Source organism: Excalfactoria chinensis, chromosome 3 (assembly GCF_039878825.1).
Source record: "Excalfactoria chinensis isolate bCotChi1 chromosome 3, bCotChi1.hap2, whole genome shotgun sequence".
In the NCBI taxonomy this organism is placed as follows: Eukaryota; Metazoa; Chordata; class Aves; order Galliformes; family Phasianidae; genus Excalfactoria; species Excalfactoria chinensis.
Window position 1 is genome coordinate 30,956,933 of NC_092827.1, and position 15,337 is coordinate 30,972,269.

Genomic DNA, 15,337 nt, shown 5'->3' on the forward strand with positions numbered 1-15,337 from the left:
GGGGACTAGATTTCTGTCTCCTCTACTAGCATTGGTTGATGCAGGGTGAATGCCTAGTTATTGTACTAACAATAGAATGGTGCTTTAGTGGAACTTTAAGCCAAAAGATTGTAAATGTTTGTGAAACATTGTGGACTGAATAACCCTAATGGTTTTAAACTGGAAGATGGTAGGTTTAGACTAGATATCAAGAGGAAATTCTTTACTGTGAAGGTGACAAGACGCTGGAACAGGTTGCCCAGCGAGGCTGTGGATGCCCCCTCCGTGGAGGCATTCAAGGCCAGGCTGGATGGAGCTTTGAGCAACCTAGTCTAAAGGAAGGTGTCCCTGCCTATAGTAAAGGCTTGGAACTACATGATCTTAAAGGTCCTTTCCAGCCCAAGCCCTTCTATGAATATAGCAACCTTGTTATTGAGCTTCAGATCAAGACCTATAACAAAGGCAACCAAGGAATACAAATGTTGCATATCTCACTGCACTCTTAGTTGTATCACGTTTTCATAAATGTATTCCTCTTCAAGAATCAAGCCTGCTCCTGTAGTTACACATGCTATACAGTGTTGCTGGGCAGCCGTGTGTGCTATGAACACTTTTTTTCTGACCAAGGAGTACTTATGCTGAGATGATGAATAAACATCACTGATAAATACATTCATGATTGGTAGGATGGATTTTTACAGTCTGGTGAACACACTACAGCGCTGTAACAAACATAAGCAAAGCAAGGCTACACGAAAACCAGAAAGAAATGCCCTTTTTTGTGATGTTTTTCCTTATCATTTTTGAAGTACCCTGCTAGTTACCTAGTTCCTATTAGCAACAGGAACACAGAAGTCAAAATACCAGTTTCCCACCAAACACAAATGCGTGGTCCTTATGCTGTTTTATTTCATTATTAAGACTTTCCTGACTATCTTAAAGAACATTTCTTTCTTGGAAAACGGCAGTCTCCCTTTATGGTTTCATTACACAGGAAGTGTTTGGCCACTAGATGCCACTGTCGAAACACGTTTGCTTTCCTTTCGTCCTCTGGTTACTCAAGAAAACCAAAATCAAAAAGGAAAAAAAAAAAAATATATATATATATATATTAAGGCTTTCCAAAAAGCTACTATTCTTAAGACATAATTCAAATTCAATTGAGCAAACTAAGTTTTCTGGTGAATCTGGTATAGTATCATGAATCAGAACCAGCGAGAATTATCTTCAGACTACCGCAAGTTCACTTTGTATTTAGCTGTTTTAAATAGCTGTGGTACCATTTAGAGCCAAAGTGAATTTGTTTCGCCTATTCAAACCTGTTTCAACCAATTCAAATATTACAGATTCAAAAATAGGGAGAGAAAGTAACATGAAATTTCTATTTAATTGGCCAGGAAATTGTTCATCATGTTAGTTCTTCCTTAGTTTTGCCAAAGTCCACTTGTCAGGGAAGGTATGCTTTCCTCCCTTGTGTGAGAAACTCCCATTCCTTCTCATCTGATAGAGATCTGATAACCAACAGCCAGGATAAAAAGAAAAGAGCCCAGCATCTGGACTATTCTTCCCCCCTTCTTTTCCTAACACAGGAGAAAATATGAGTTCTCTCATTACCCTGACAGTATTGTGCAGAGTAGGAGGACCCATCCCATACAGATATTTTATGGAGACGAGAAGAAATGCACAATTCTATTTCTAGATGCTGGAAATTGAAAGTGTCCCTTAGTCATGTAGAGATCTCCTTCTGAATCAGAATGTGTCAACACAGGCCCACTTCCATTTCATTTAGTGGTTATCTGAAAAGCTATCCTTGTGCTAAGTATTACTCAGCTCTCAACAAGGTACACTGCAGACAGTGGGACCATTTCCAGCCTCGGGATGTCTGGCAAAGCAGGAAGGCTGACCTGAGGTGCAGACTGAAAAAAACATGGAGAGTGTGCTGCAATTCTGATGCCGTTCTGTGCAAACATGGTGCTGTTTTCATTTGGCATCACTTGAAATAGAAGGACTTGTGCTCCAAACCTCTCAGAGGCATTTCAGTGAATATTCAGTACTTCAAACACTGAAATAGAAAGCAAGTTATTTCAAAAGGATGCTAAAGATGCAGACAATGATTTATTCTTCATTTTTAAAAGCCCACTTTCTCAAAAGACTTCTGAATACATCTGCATATTCCCTGACTATATCCTTCCCTAACTGTTGCTGCTTAAGTCTGTGGTCAGCAGTAAGCTGCTTCCAGAACAAGTGGCTGCTGCATCTTGAGAACCAGCGTAGCCAGCTTGCTGCTTTTTAAAAACCTTAAAAATGGTATTACATGCAGGATCAAATTCAGGTTTTTACAGACCCATAAGTACTCTCTCACTAGAGTGTAGTGTGCTTACACTAAATCCTGAAGTAAACCTGAATTTCAAAAAACCCCTTATTTTAACCTGAATCAGACCAAATCTCTCAAACTTAATTAGCACAACAGAGAAAACTACAGCACAGGCATTACAAAGGCCATCTAGGGCAGAGAATAGGATGGAGAGGCAGGGATTCAGTAAGGCAGCTCTGACAATTAAGAAAATATAAGCTAAAGCAGTTTGTCACACAGCTCATAACACCTTTTGGCACCCTTCCTATCATCAGTGACACTGGAATACTAACATAATGCCACCCAGACAACAAATGGATTTTTTAGCAGAGGTATGTAACCTCAGGAGTAAAATACTTCAAAGTCACCATGGTGACCAGGGAGCTCCAAGTCAACTCACCATACTAAATTCCATTTTGGCCTCTCTGCGCAGTGACAGTGCCAATAGAACAGAAACCACTAAGAGTACAGGCTCCTTGTCCTGCAAAAGAGCATAGGAAATTATTAGGTAAAGAAAGGTTCCCAGGTAAAAGTGTTTGTTTTTAAAATGAAAGACCAGAAGCAACTCCTAGCTGTAACTGCTGGGTATCAGTTCATTCACCCACACGGCTTTAAGAAAACCTCAAGGAATTCCTGCTGCCCCCACTTCCTGGCCCCACTTTGTCCTAATGATTGCTCTATCTCAAGGAAGGGGCTGGGAACAGTGGGAAGTGTTATTTTAGCCCCTTCTTTTCTCTCCTAATTCTCAATTTTCTCCAAGCATTCTCATTTGCCAGGTAGTCTTCCTTGCTCTCTCAGCTCTATTTTTGTAGATAATAATATGAAGGAAGAAATAAGTATCATTTTTCATGCCAAACCTCATTAAGTAAATTTGGTTCATCTACTCTCCCCCAACAGGAAAAAAAAGTAGAAAAGGAAAAGTGTAACTCAGGAGTCAGTCTTCCCCCATACTTCAGTAGCACCTTAATGAGCTGACCTGTGAGAAATTATTTTTGTCTACCTTAGTGAAGTGTTCTCAGCAATGTCTCACCTCAGCATTGTCTTATGTTCTCAGCTACACAGCAGTACAACAAAACCTTTATTATGTTCTTACCAGTGCAGGCACATTTTATACTAAGTAGCATTAAACTACCCTTCCACCAAAGCACGCAGAAATAAGACTGGGCTGAAAGATATCCAAAGGAGGCATTTGGAGCTCTGAGTTGCACTAACAAATTTTCAAGTAGCTGCTGTTGCAGAGCTGTGAAATGGCTGATACACAACATGAGATTTTTGTAATAAATAGGCTCAAATAGAAGATAAGGCAGTGTGTGATGATTCACTGGCTACTTCATAGGATAGTGCCATTATAAGCTCTCCTCAGGGTCCTTTTCTTTCTGCATCCTGCTTTTCTATGACTTCAAGCTTTGTGCTCAGCCTTTTCCAGCCTGAGAGGACTACTGACAGCTGTTTTGCAGCTCCTCCCAGCAAAGGGGGAGCAGGCAATATCTTCACACAACTGCATTCTTCTTTGTCATCACATGGAGCCCAATACCAAAGCAGCCATGACTTTATGCAAGGACAGGAAAATACAGTTATAAAGGTTGCTTCGTCTGAAAAGTAGGAAGCAGATACTCCAACTCTTACAGAGTTCTCCCCTTAGCAGCTAGTAAATCTGATCTGGGACTCAGCTGCTTCTTACATAAAAATGGCATATGCTGCTGAACTTTCAGATGCCTCAGCACCTACAGATATTTTAAATTCACAAAAACTCATGTCCAGATGGTATAAGACTTAAAACATAGTTTCTCTCTCACTCTGGGATTTGATTGTGTCCTGTCTTGCTCTTTATATTGCTTGTACCTTCCAATTTACACCTCTGTAAAACATTGCCATTTGGGTAAGGTGACACTGTACACATACGCATAAGTGGCTGCATGGGAAACGAAGTAGGAGAAAATTAGATCTTTCATTCCAATCTGTCCTTGTAGGAGAAAAAGAAGAAAACAATCTAGAGAGAAAAGGAGAGTAAGAATTGCCAGCCAGCTAAGACAGTGTGGCAGATAAACAAAACTATTATTCTTTCACCAGTCAAGGAATCAGAAGCAACCTGTAGTGCTCCCAGATACTTCATTTATGACTGCTTCTCAGAGATCCCCAAATGCATGTACTTCACAAAAGAAAATCCATGCAACTTTTCTGAGGAGTTTTCTTCCTGAAAGCTTATGACCAATCTGATCCTGCTTCCTTCAGAATGCTAGGTCACTTTGACAGACAACAGTGATTCATCCCATCATAAGCTCATATGGTATTAATCAATGTCTGTGTATTGGCTAGCAAGCACAGCAATGCCTATTCTAATACAGCTGAAACAGTAGGCATCTACCTAATGCACCTGAAAAGCTGCTAAATACTTCTCTCAGCACAAGAAAGAACAGTCCCAGTGCATCTTTCACACTGAAAGGAGAGTGCTGAAAAGGTTTGTGCTTCTGAGGAAGGAGCTGGATTGCTGGCAGCTGCCCACAGGGCCTGCACAGAAAGGAGGAAAGGAAAGGCAACTCAAGAGCAGCTACTGGGAAAAGCTCTGGTCTGAGACTCTCTCAAAAGCCTAACTGTTTTGCACAAGCTTATAACTCATCTTGCATCAAGACATAAGGTCAACTGTGTTTACAAATCTATCGATTGCTGTGAAACATTAATACTTCATGCATATGTTATCTTGTCTGGGGCTGCTCTCTATGGTAAGTCACAAGAGCTTTTTAACAGCTGAAGATCTTTGTAAATATGTGGTGCATCAGAGAGCCATGGAAGTTGTAGACACACTCAGAATTAAGTGGTGCAATCTGGTGAAGAGCTTTAATCAGGCTCCCAAATACAAAATTTGAAGGGAGAAGATTGTAAGGAACAGAGATGGGTTAAAAGAGCTCAACATCAGCCTGACTCTACTTGTGTGGAAATTAGCATAAGCAGGGCAGAGGGTTTGGTAGCAGCATCTGTAGATCTTTCTTACTCATTGCCCCCCCTCCTCAAGTAAGGTTGTCTTGGGAGGTGGGAAGTAAGCACTGCTTTCCTCCAAGGACTTGGACATCTGTTACTCTTACACTGAATAACAGACAAGCTGCACACATTTTAGTTGAGATAAAGGTCTGAACTTCCTGTCTCTGTATAGAAGGCAGCCAGTATGGTGTGCAGTTCCATTCATAGAACATAGCTAGGAACTGAAACATACATATAGAGATATCTGAAATTTAAATCAAGCAACCTTTGTAATTTTAAATTCATTTTGACCTAGTAGAGTTACTCCCTTTCTGTAATTAAGCCTATCATAAACTGTAATAGGGGCTAAGTCTGATACTGTAGTTAAAAAGAACATAAAAACTGCCTCAAAGGAAAAAAGTATTCAAAAAGTATCAACTTTTCATTGAGAAACAGGTGAATACGACATTAATCTGTCAAAATAAATCTGCTCCTTATTTTCAAAATATTGTTCTTACACAAATAACATCTTGTAAGCAAATTATATACTCTATCATTTGCATTTAGCATTGTACCTGAAGTAATTTCCTCCCACTGCAACAAGAAAAACACTTTTTCTTCCATTCTGCTTCACATAATACTCCTCAGGGATGTTAGTGAGGAAAAGTTTACCACAGAGAGGCACCTCTGTAGTTGCTGAGACAATGGGCTAAGATGCCCAGAAGCAAAGGCCTTTTGTTACAGGTCTCCTTCCTTCTAAGTAGGATTCAGACATATGACTCCATTCTCCTTCACAGAGAGGAGGAATAGATTTGTGAGAAGGAAGCTTTATTGCAATCAAAAAAATATAAGTGAGTCTATGTAAATATAAGACAGGTTAGTTTCCCTAAACCAGAAATGTTTTATTACTGCAGGTAAAAAAAGCAAACCACTCGGATACTGTTGTGTGTGCTCAGCAGGTGTCTGAGCACTACAGTCATTCAGAACTCATGGGTTGAAATAAAATGATTTACTAATTTAGAGAAAAGGAAAAGGATACTGGTTATTACTATACATATCCATATATATGAGTGTATAAAACAAGTCATGCACAAGCAACTGCTCACCACCCCAACGGATGGCCCAGCTAGCACCTGAGCAGGAGCAGAGAGCCAAATGAGCTCCCACCCTCTTCAAAACTCCACCTACATGATACCACATGGTAAGGAATATCCCTTTGGCCAGTTTAAGTCAGCTGTCCTAATTCTGTTCCTTCCCAGCTCCTTGAGCCCCTCACTGCAGAACACTCATTAGCAGCAACTGTAAACATGGTTGTACTATCAACACTGTTTTTCTCCTAGAACCAAAAGATAGGATCATACCAGATACTCTGAAGAAAACTATTCCATCCCAGCTGAAACTAAAACAGATACAGAAAGTTAACTGTAGGCTAAACAAAATAAAGCTACTCTTCTCAGTATCCATCTGACATCTTTGCTTAAAAAGTTTCAGCTTTAGCAAACACACCAAAAAAATAGACTTTTCCAAGACTACTCCAGACTTTGAGATACTGTTATATTTCTCAATTACTGGAATGAAAAGTACCTTCTCTACTCACCTGAAGACTTACACTGCACACTGAAAATTTACCTAGACATAACTAGCTCTATTTCCTTCTGAAGCACAGTATTTTACCCTTTAGCACACTTAGTATTACTTCTATGGATTATTTTATTTTCAGATTAAATAATTCAAGCACTTTTTTTTTTTTCCTCCGAAGATGAAGCTGACATTAAAAAGTAATTGTAGGATACATTTTCCCCATTCATGCCTCATTAATAAAAGCATTGCCTGAATAACAAATAAACCTTCTTAAAGGCTACAATCACAAGTTAACACATGAGATTTACTAAGCATAGTGCAGTTTATAACTACTTCTTTCTTCATTATAGGCTGAACAGTAAAATTCAGGCAGTAACAAGAAATGCTAATTCCATTCTTTTTCCTATTCCTAAGGGAGATATTTTGGTATTATAGGTAACATATTCAGTTCTTAAATAGTGTTATTCTTCTCAATGGGAATCTGCAACCAGTATGTATCTGCCTTGTAGAGACACTGACTATGAGTATTAGGGAAGAAAGTACCTCTGCAACTAATAAATAGTTAGAAGTCTTAAAATGCATCCTGATTCAAAAACATAAATGCTTACATGGAAGTAAAATCAAACTTCTGGAACCACAAAGTTAACATTCAATAAAGCAATAGCTTTTCTCTCCCCATTTTCTATGTGAATTCATATTCACACAAAGCTACTATCTGAATTCATGTTATGAGGGCTTACTTATTAGCATAATATCAGTTATCTTGAAGGAAGCTAACAAGGGGCCATAACCAAAGAAGAAAGTACACGTAACAATCAGAAAGATCAACACAGTAGCATGGTTACAGAGAAGGCATAACAACAAAGGGACTAGCAGAAAGGTGTTACTAAGGAAAAAAGCTCACCCAGTTCTGAAGAAGGAAAACTCCACAAGGGAGGGATCTCCAACCAGAGAGCCTCCCTAGGGGGCACTTTGTCCTTAAATGAGATCTAAGAGATGCTCCACCCCTTCTGGTCACACAGCTGAATTGCCTTCACCTGTGCTCCCAGGGCTGATCATGCCCTTTCCCCACATGCTCAGTGTTAAGGCTGTGACTCAACAGTTACCATACAGTATGAGAAGAATTAACATGCTCTCCAGAAAGCCAAAATATGGGAAATAACATCATGGTTGCCCTAAGTTTCATGTTCCATATCTTCATCACTGTAAATAGCAACTATAAAACATGGGAATTAATTTTTCTCGTCTGAATTGGAAAACTATTGAATTCCAAGCATGCAAAGTAATTGTGTAATTAGATGAAAACATCTACGTGAAGTTTCTGCTCCTATTACAAACATTTGCAGTGTCACATTATTTGTGGCATTCATGACTTCGGTGTTGTCTGTCTCATGCACGTTTGGTTAAGATGCCAGTTCAAGTCTTTCTTGAGAGATTTTGAACATATGCCTTCCTCTGGTTACACAGACTCATTTTCTACATTGGTCAACAACTTTTAAAAATAATCACTCCATATCCTAGACAAATAAGTAAGTAGGTAATGTCTCATTGCTGGGCACTGCACAGCCAGGTTTTATTTTCTTTCAGAGAAATTTAAGAGACCCCCAATGAAATGCTGAGTTAAGGCAAAGCACAAGAACTTTAGTAACCCACCCAGTTTTTGGGTGGCACCAAAAAGGCATCAGAGTTTTTGACTCTTGAAACCGTGGCCAACAATTTTGGCAGTCACACTGTGCTCCTGGAAGGTGGCAACATGCTGTCTCTGAAAGGGAGTAGGATTTTCAGTGCATCCCTGAAAATGCCAGACTTTTTGTCCAGACTACAAGATGAAAGTAATTAAGACACTTCTGTGTGTGAGTAAAAGGTGGAACTGTCAAGCTGTGATCTGAAATATTCTCCTGGGACAGCCTGCAAATACACAAGCTAAGCAGTCAGCCATGCACATCCCTGTACATGAAGGAGCTAACAGTACAATTGAACATCCTAATAGGAAGCTGACAAGTACTCGAGGCTCCCATTCAACCCAACATCTGGACTCATTCACAGTCTTTAATTTCAAAAAGAACTTCCAGAGCCTGAAGGAAGTGAGATATTGCACTCAAGACATATTAAACTCTGATGGCCAGTAACTCCTACCAGGCCCCAAAGGCTGACTACCCTGTTGAACTCAAGGAGCAGCAGTAGTAACAGAGCAATCCTGACGTGCTGCTTCTCATGTAACCAGGCAGTAGAAAGCCTGCAGTATGACCTCCATGAAACCACCCTTATCAGACAGTGGATGGAAGAGTCATATTTACCTTTCTGGAGTGGGTTCTTGCAGCTACTGCTACATCATCCAAAGCCAAGCAGTACTGGGAACATAAATTTTAGATGATACCTTATAGCTATCAAATTGCTTAAGGAGCTGCACGCTTCTCAGGCTGTCTTTGAAACCTCAGTGTTAATCAATGGATCTGACAAAAGATTGCAGGCTAAATTTCTTCACTATCACAAATGCACTAAAATAGTTGAGACTCATCCCAAAAGGCCGAAGTTGATATCACCAGCATTTTTTCTCTTAGCTGTAATGAAGGAAGATTTTTGGCTCAGCTGATTGTGAGTGACGTTAACAAAGGTTAAAGATTTTTATTGATTCCAGAAGACCCAAATTGGACTCTTTGTCTACTTCTGATGCTTTTATTACCTTTTGTTAGGAGAAAGGAGTTTCAGGATGATGGTAAGTATCTGCAAAATCATACAGATGTATGTATGGATAGTTCTGAAAAGGCATGTCTCATGAGAATGATAGATTTGCTTAGGAAATACAGCATGTGATTTTATCTTAAATATTTACCGAAGCATGCATCTTGTACTTATTCTTAAAGATCAGTTAAAGAGCAGCTTCTCTTCTGTTTTTTAAAACCATTTTCTCCATTAGCATTCAATCATGGTGCTCTCAAAAAGTAAAGAGAGAGCATCTGAGGATGTTCATTTGTGTTAATTTGTGCATTACCATTCAACGTGCTAAAATACCCTATGTATAGACGCAAATCAATTAACAGGCATGGTTTTGGTTGTTTTGCTAGAATATAGGTAAAATTGGTTTGAATTTTGGGTGGTGCTGTGTGGAGACAGGAGTTGGACTTGATGATCCTTGTAGGTCTCTTCCAGCTCAGAATGTTTTGTGATTCTGTTACTTGGAAAGCGGGAAACAGAATCTCAATGTCAGTCTGTCAGTGTCAGTCACTTCTGAAAACAAAAGTTGGGAGCATAAATGAAGCAGCCTGTATCTTTACTGCAGGATTCAGGGTAAGGCTACAGATACCTGTAGCTCTAGCCACAGCCTCAAATTTATCATCAACTGGCAGTATTTGCATTATATAGTTTTCCATTGGGTGGCTCCACTCAGTTGAAGGTAGATAAAGGTGTTATTTCATGAAGGGAAAGCAAAAGAACACAGATTTTTGAAACAGATCTAGACAACACCAGAGCTCCTAGCAGCATTAAATGAAATCTTGTCCAAGGCTAGTCTTTTTAACCCTGTATTTTTCCAGCTATTGAATTTGCCTTTGTTCTCTTACAACTCTGAATGTTGACCTGGCAACTTGAGACTGGCAAAGCAAAGGCATTATCTGCGCTGATTCTGGATGCTGGAGAAAATGCCAACTTACTGGAGATTCAGCTGTCATAGAATTAATAAGAGATACCTTTATTTTATGTAGAAGCAATAGGTTACTATATATTTTTTTAATTTTCTATTTATTCTTTCCATTTCAGTTGAATCACAGTGAAGAGCAAATCCCAGTCCTTTTTTTGCCTCTTCTAGTTCTGTTTTCTGGCTTGTAGCAGTTGTTTGAAGAAGTGTGAAAAAGTGAGCAGGCTGCTCTTCTATGACAAATGTGATAAGCTATCTCCACGTATTTTTGCAAATACTAAGAATTGGCTCTTCATAGTAAAGTTAATATCAAGTACTGAAACTATTAGCCATTCAAGACAATGCTGGCAGCCTAGTATCCAACTCCAGTTTAAACCAACCCAAAACCTCTGCACCCAGCATGATCAGTTCCCAGTTCTGGCAATAACTATAATCTACGTACTTAGATTAAAACAATAAAACTTTTCCAGAACCAAAAAATCCAATGTGATCTTTTTCTCAGTATGATCTAAAGAAGATTTAACCACTTTAACAACTCGCTTTCTGACCATTTTCCCTTGCACCACATTAATTTTAAAACTGCACATTTATTTACTTGGTATCATCACTCTGAACTTCAGAATATTTCACCTAGTTGTAAAATAAACAGCTTTCGCCAGCCTGGATCTAATTTTGTGCCATTAATTCTCCCCAGTCAAGAAAGCAAGAATTCTTTTGTTACATTGCCTGCCCTGCACCACCACTTCAGGATACTCAGCCCAGCCAACACTGTTATAATGCCAATTCTGCTGTCTTTTAAGTGATGCGCCCTTTTTTTCCTTTCCAACATCACGTAACAAAAATATTTTTAAATCGGTACTTCAGAAAAGGGTGTGACCTGTAGAAGCACATTTCTCCCACTTATGGAAACTCTGTGCATGATAACGTTGCCTTGAGATTAGCTGCAGATGGAAGCTGTTTTCTCAGCTCTTTTACCCTTCTGAGGTAAGAATAGTAGGAGAAACAACACGGAGAACGATACGTTTAGTCTGTGCTGTAGGCTGTGACTGTTCTCCAAATGTGGGTTGGAGCAGTCACAATTATTTCCTGCTTTCCTCAATCCCCCCAAAATGAATCGTACATATATATGGTTCAACCTAATGCTAGTACAATCCTTCAGTGCATTCCACGTCTACACCGCGTCTCTTTGGAGGTAATGTGCACCCAAAGAAGAATTCACATTTGCAAGCAATCTATAGTTTTTCTTCAGCAGTGTATGTTGGCTACCATAAGAGGCAAAATGCTGGACAAGGTGGATTTTTACTCCAAATCTGTAAGATTCTGGCTCTTTATTCAAGACTGATTTTTTTTTTTTTATTTTTTATTTTTTTTCACTCTATATTCAAGACTAACAAACTTAATGGAGCAGACTTCAAACCATTTACGACATCAGGCTCATAATTATAGCTGAATTTCTAATGTAAAATGCACATGATACCCATAAAAGATATTATAATTGCTCAGTAAGCACAGTAAAATTGATTTTCACTCTCTAGCTAGTGATGACACTCATCAAGTTTCGTTGCAACATTAAGTACTATAGTGCATTTCTAAGCATGCAAATTTGTACAGAGAAAGCTGATGGTTTTTTTGATCTTGATGATTATTTTATTATAAAGAGAGTACCCAAGCAAACTCTCCCTCTATGTGATTGCAAAGGATGTTCTGATTCTTGGCCACAGTGTCACAGCAGCACAGGGAAAGTCAAAGATACACATTGATATACATTGGTTGGACTTGATGATCTTTGAGGTCTTTTCCAACCTGAGTAATTCTATGATTCTATGATTCCTCTCAAAACTCTCAGTTCTTGCATTAACTGCCACTATCTTTGCCAGCAAGGCAGTAACTGTGGGGTGGTAATCCATCATGTAGCTGTAACTACATGATCTTTAAGATCACTTAGAACCCAAGCTGTACTAGGACTGATAATTTGCTCCAACAATTTCCTAGGGCTGCAACTAGACAGCTAGTTTACTGCTTCTTTAGAGGACATCCCAAGTGGACACAACCAATACACCAACTTCCCAGCTGAAGTCTGCCTGTATAAACTGTCCTGCAGTGTGATTCAGATAAATAAGTAAATGGAAGACAGTTCTTCCAGTCTTACAGAAAGGACTAAGATCAGAAGGCTTATTTTGCGTAAATAAGAGTTCTAACTGTAATGGTTTAGTCTGACCTGCATAGAATTTATAAGGAATTTAGTCTAGGTCACCTAGACCTCAAATTGTTAAAACCTTAAATTGTATTAAAAAAGAAAAAGAAAAAAGGAAAAAAAAAAAAAAAGAAAAAAAAGAAAAAAAAGAAAAAAAAAAAAGAAAGAAAAAAAGAAAAGGACATAGTGGGGGAAAAAATTACCATTTTCAAATACATTTAGCCATCTATCAAAGGAAGCTTGAAAGTAAAAGACATGCATTCCTGAACAAGAATAAAGCAGGACTGAAAATTCACCCTGACCTGTTCCAGCATGTTGAATCCTCCGCTGTATTTGGATGAACTCAGAAGCAGCCACTCATATCCTCCACATCAGAGCAGGCTGAGCTGGAGCAAAGGCAGAGGATGCACACAGAGAAGCAGCACCTGGAACTCAGCAAGTTCTCCTGCCAGGTCCTTTCCTAGAGGATGCTTGACCCCAGCTCCAGCTTCACTGACAACAGTATTCCTTCTCATTTGAGAAAAGGATTTTAATAGTAATCCACTATTGGTATTAAAGATGGAGTAAAGCATAACAATAAGTAAGAAAATGTGCACACAGCTTTATCTTGCATAGCAATTAATGGCTGAATGATTTTCACATGGATGCACAGATAATCACAAGTTTTATCCTGCATTTATCTTACAGACAGCAAAAGCCAGAATAGGTTAGCGGGTCATTAGGGCAAGGTTGTTTTGTGGTTGGAACAAAGTGCCAATTAAAAAAGTATTTGAAGACTGAATTCTTTATTGTTTCAATTTATATAAAAATCAATGACTTCCATAAAAATGTCATACGTAGAAATGTAGGTATACCTAAAAGAAGACAAACAAAACATAAATGTTGGTGTGTGTGAGCATGTGAATACTGAATAAAGCATTCACACCAGAATTCAATGTAGCAGTTGGTAGCTTAAGTATTTTTATGGCACCACTCTGATGATGTTTCTTCAAATGTGGCTGAGTCCTGCGGGAAACAGAAGGTGTCCTTTGGAGGACCTGCTGGATCACTCCATGTGAGGAAGCAGATGGAGTCGCAGCTTGTTCTTCCATTTTTGTGGGAAGATATTTTTGGTAAAAGAGAAGAGTTCTGGTCCCTGTGCTATTGCTCACTTTGCGTACAGTCTTTAGTGCATCATAAATACTCCTCCAAGGCCACTTCCCATGAGGTGCTAAGTATCTTCATGCAATACTGAGGCAATGTAGGAACATATCACAGAGGAAACATAAATTTCCCCATCAGTTCTCACTGGTTCTCCCTACAGCTGTGATCCTTTAGTCAGGAATCGTATTTTTAGACTGAGGGAGCTGAAATATTGGAGTAGTGACTTTTAAAAGCAAGTAGTTCTCATCACTGTCACACAAAGCAAGCTGTAAATATCTGCAGAAAGAAGGTCAGAGGTCTCCTTCATAACTCCCAATGGCCAACACAACTCCCAGCCACAGCCAGGAGCACCAGATCCACTGGGGGACCACCACAAGCCTCCTTCACAGAAGCTTCTCAGCCAACCCAGAATGCTATCAAGCCATAGGAACAATTTCCTTATAGTAAATCGTCTTTCACTTTGAGTTCTCCAGCCAAAATCATTTCTTTTCAAATATTGTGTTTTAACTCAGAATGAAGTTTTGCATAAATTTGATTCAAAAGCTAGGAGATGACACTCGATGGGCTGGCCAATGCAAATTGCCAGATCAGTCATACATACTGATACATACATAACCAAACTGACCTGAAAATACATGATTTTTTCTTGCTTTTTCTCTCTCCTAGCAGATTACAGATGTGTCCAGGAAATCCACCCAATACAGTTTATTCATCAGAAAGCAGTGCTTCCATTTTGGAGTGCACTCCAAAAATGCAGAAAAGCTGTTTTGTTTAAATAGGAGGAGAGCAGAGCAGATTAATGAGTGTTTTTCTTCTTGCAAGCTTAAACAAGCTTAGCAGGTGCAATTCAGTCCTGGCTAATAGGAAAATACTTGCCATTTATTATTTGCATTACTGCAGCACATCCAAATACAGAACAAGGAGTTCCCTGCACAAGGAGCCAGCCATCTGTACAGGGCAAGAGATGTATGTGTATATAGACAGTCACTAAGTGTTAAGAGGACAGTTTTGGTCAGCATATTAAGATCAGTATTTTTGTTCTTAATTCGATTAAAATTGATGTTGTATTTTAACATTTTAACAAACAAACGAACAAACAAAATACAGATGTGGGTACATTCAGGACATTTTCTCTAGGCTTGATCTCAGATTTTTTTTGTTAGAGTTTTCAGTTACCTATTTTGTAAGCGTATCTTCTGTTGGAAGCTCCTTCTTACTGATCACTGAACTTCACTGTTGTCTAACAGGCCAACTTTATTTCTTTCTTCAAGACTTCCAAAGAATTCTAATAGACTTGGAAAGCGTGTCTTTCATTTACAAAATGAAAGGCTACTTTCACCTACATCCTTTTCTAAGCATTATCTTACAGCAGCCGTTTGGACCTGGAACTCATATTCTGTTTAACAAAGCAAACACTCCTGCAATACAGCACCACTGCTTTTATAATTCCACATCAAAGCAGTAACTTTCCAAACCTCTGAAACCACTCACAGCCCTG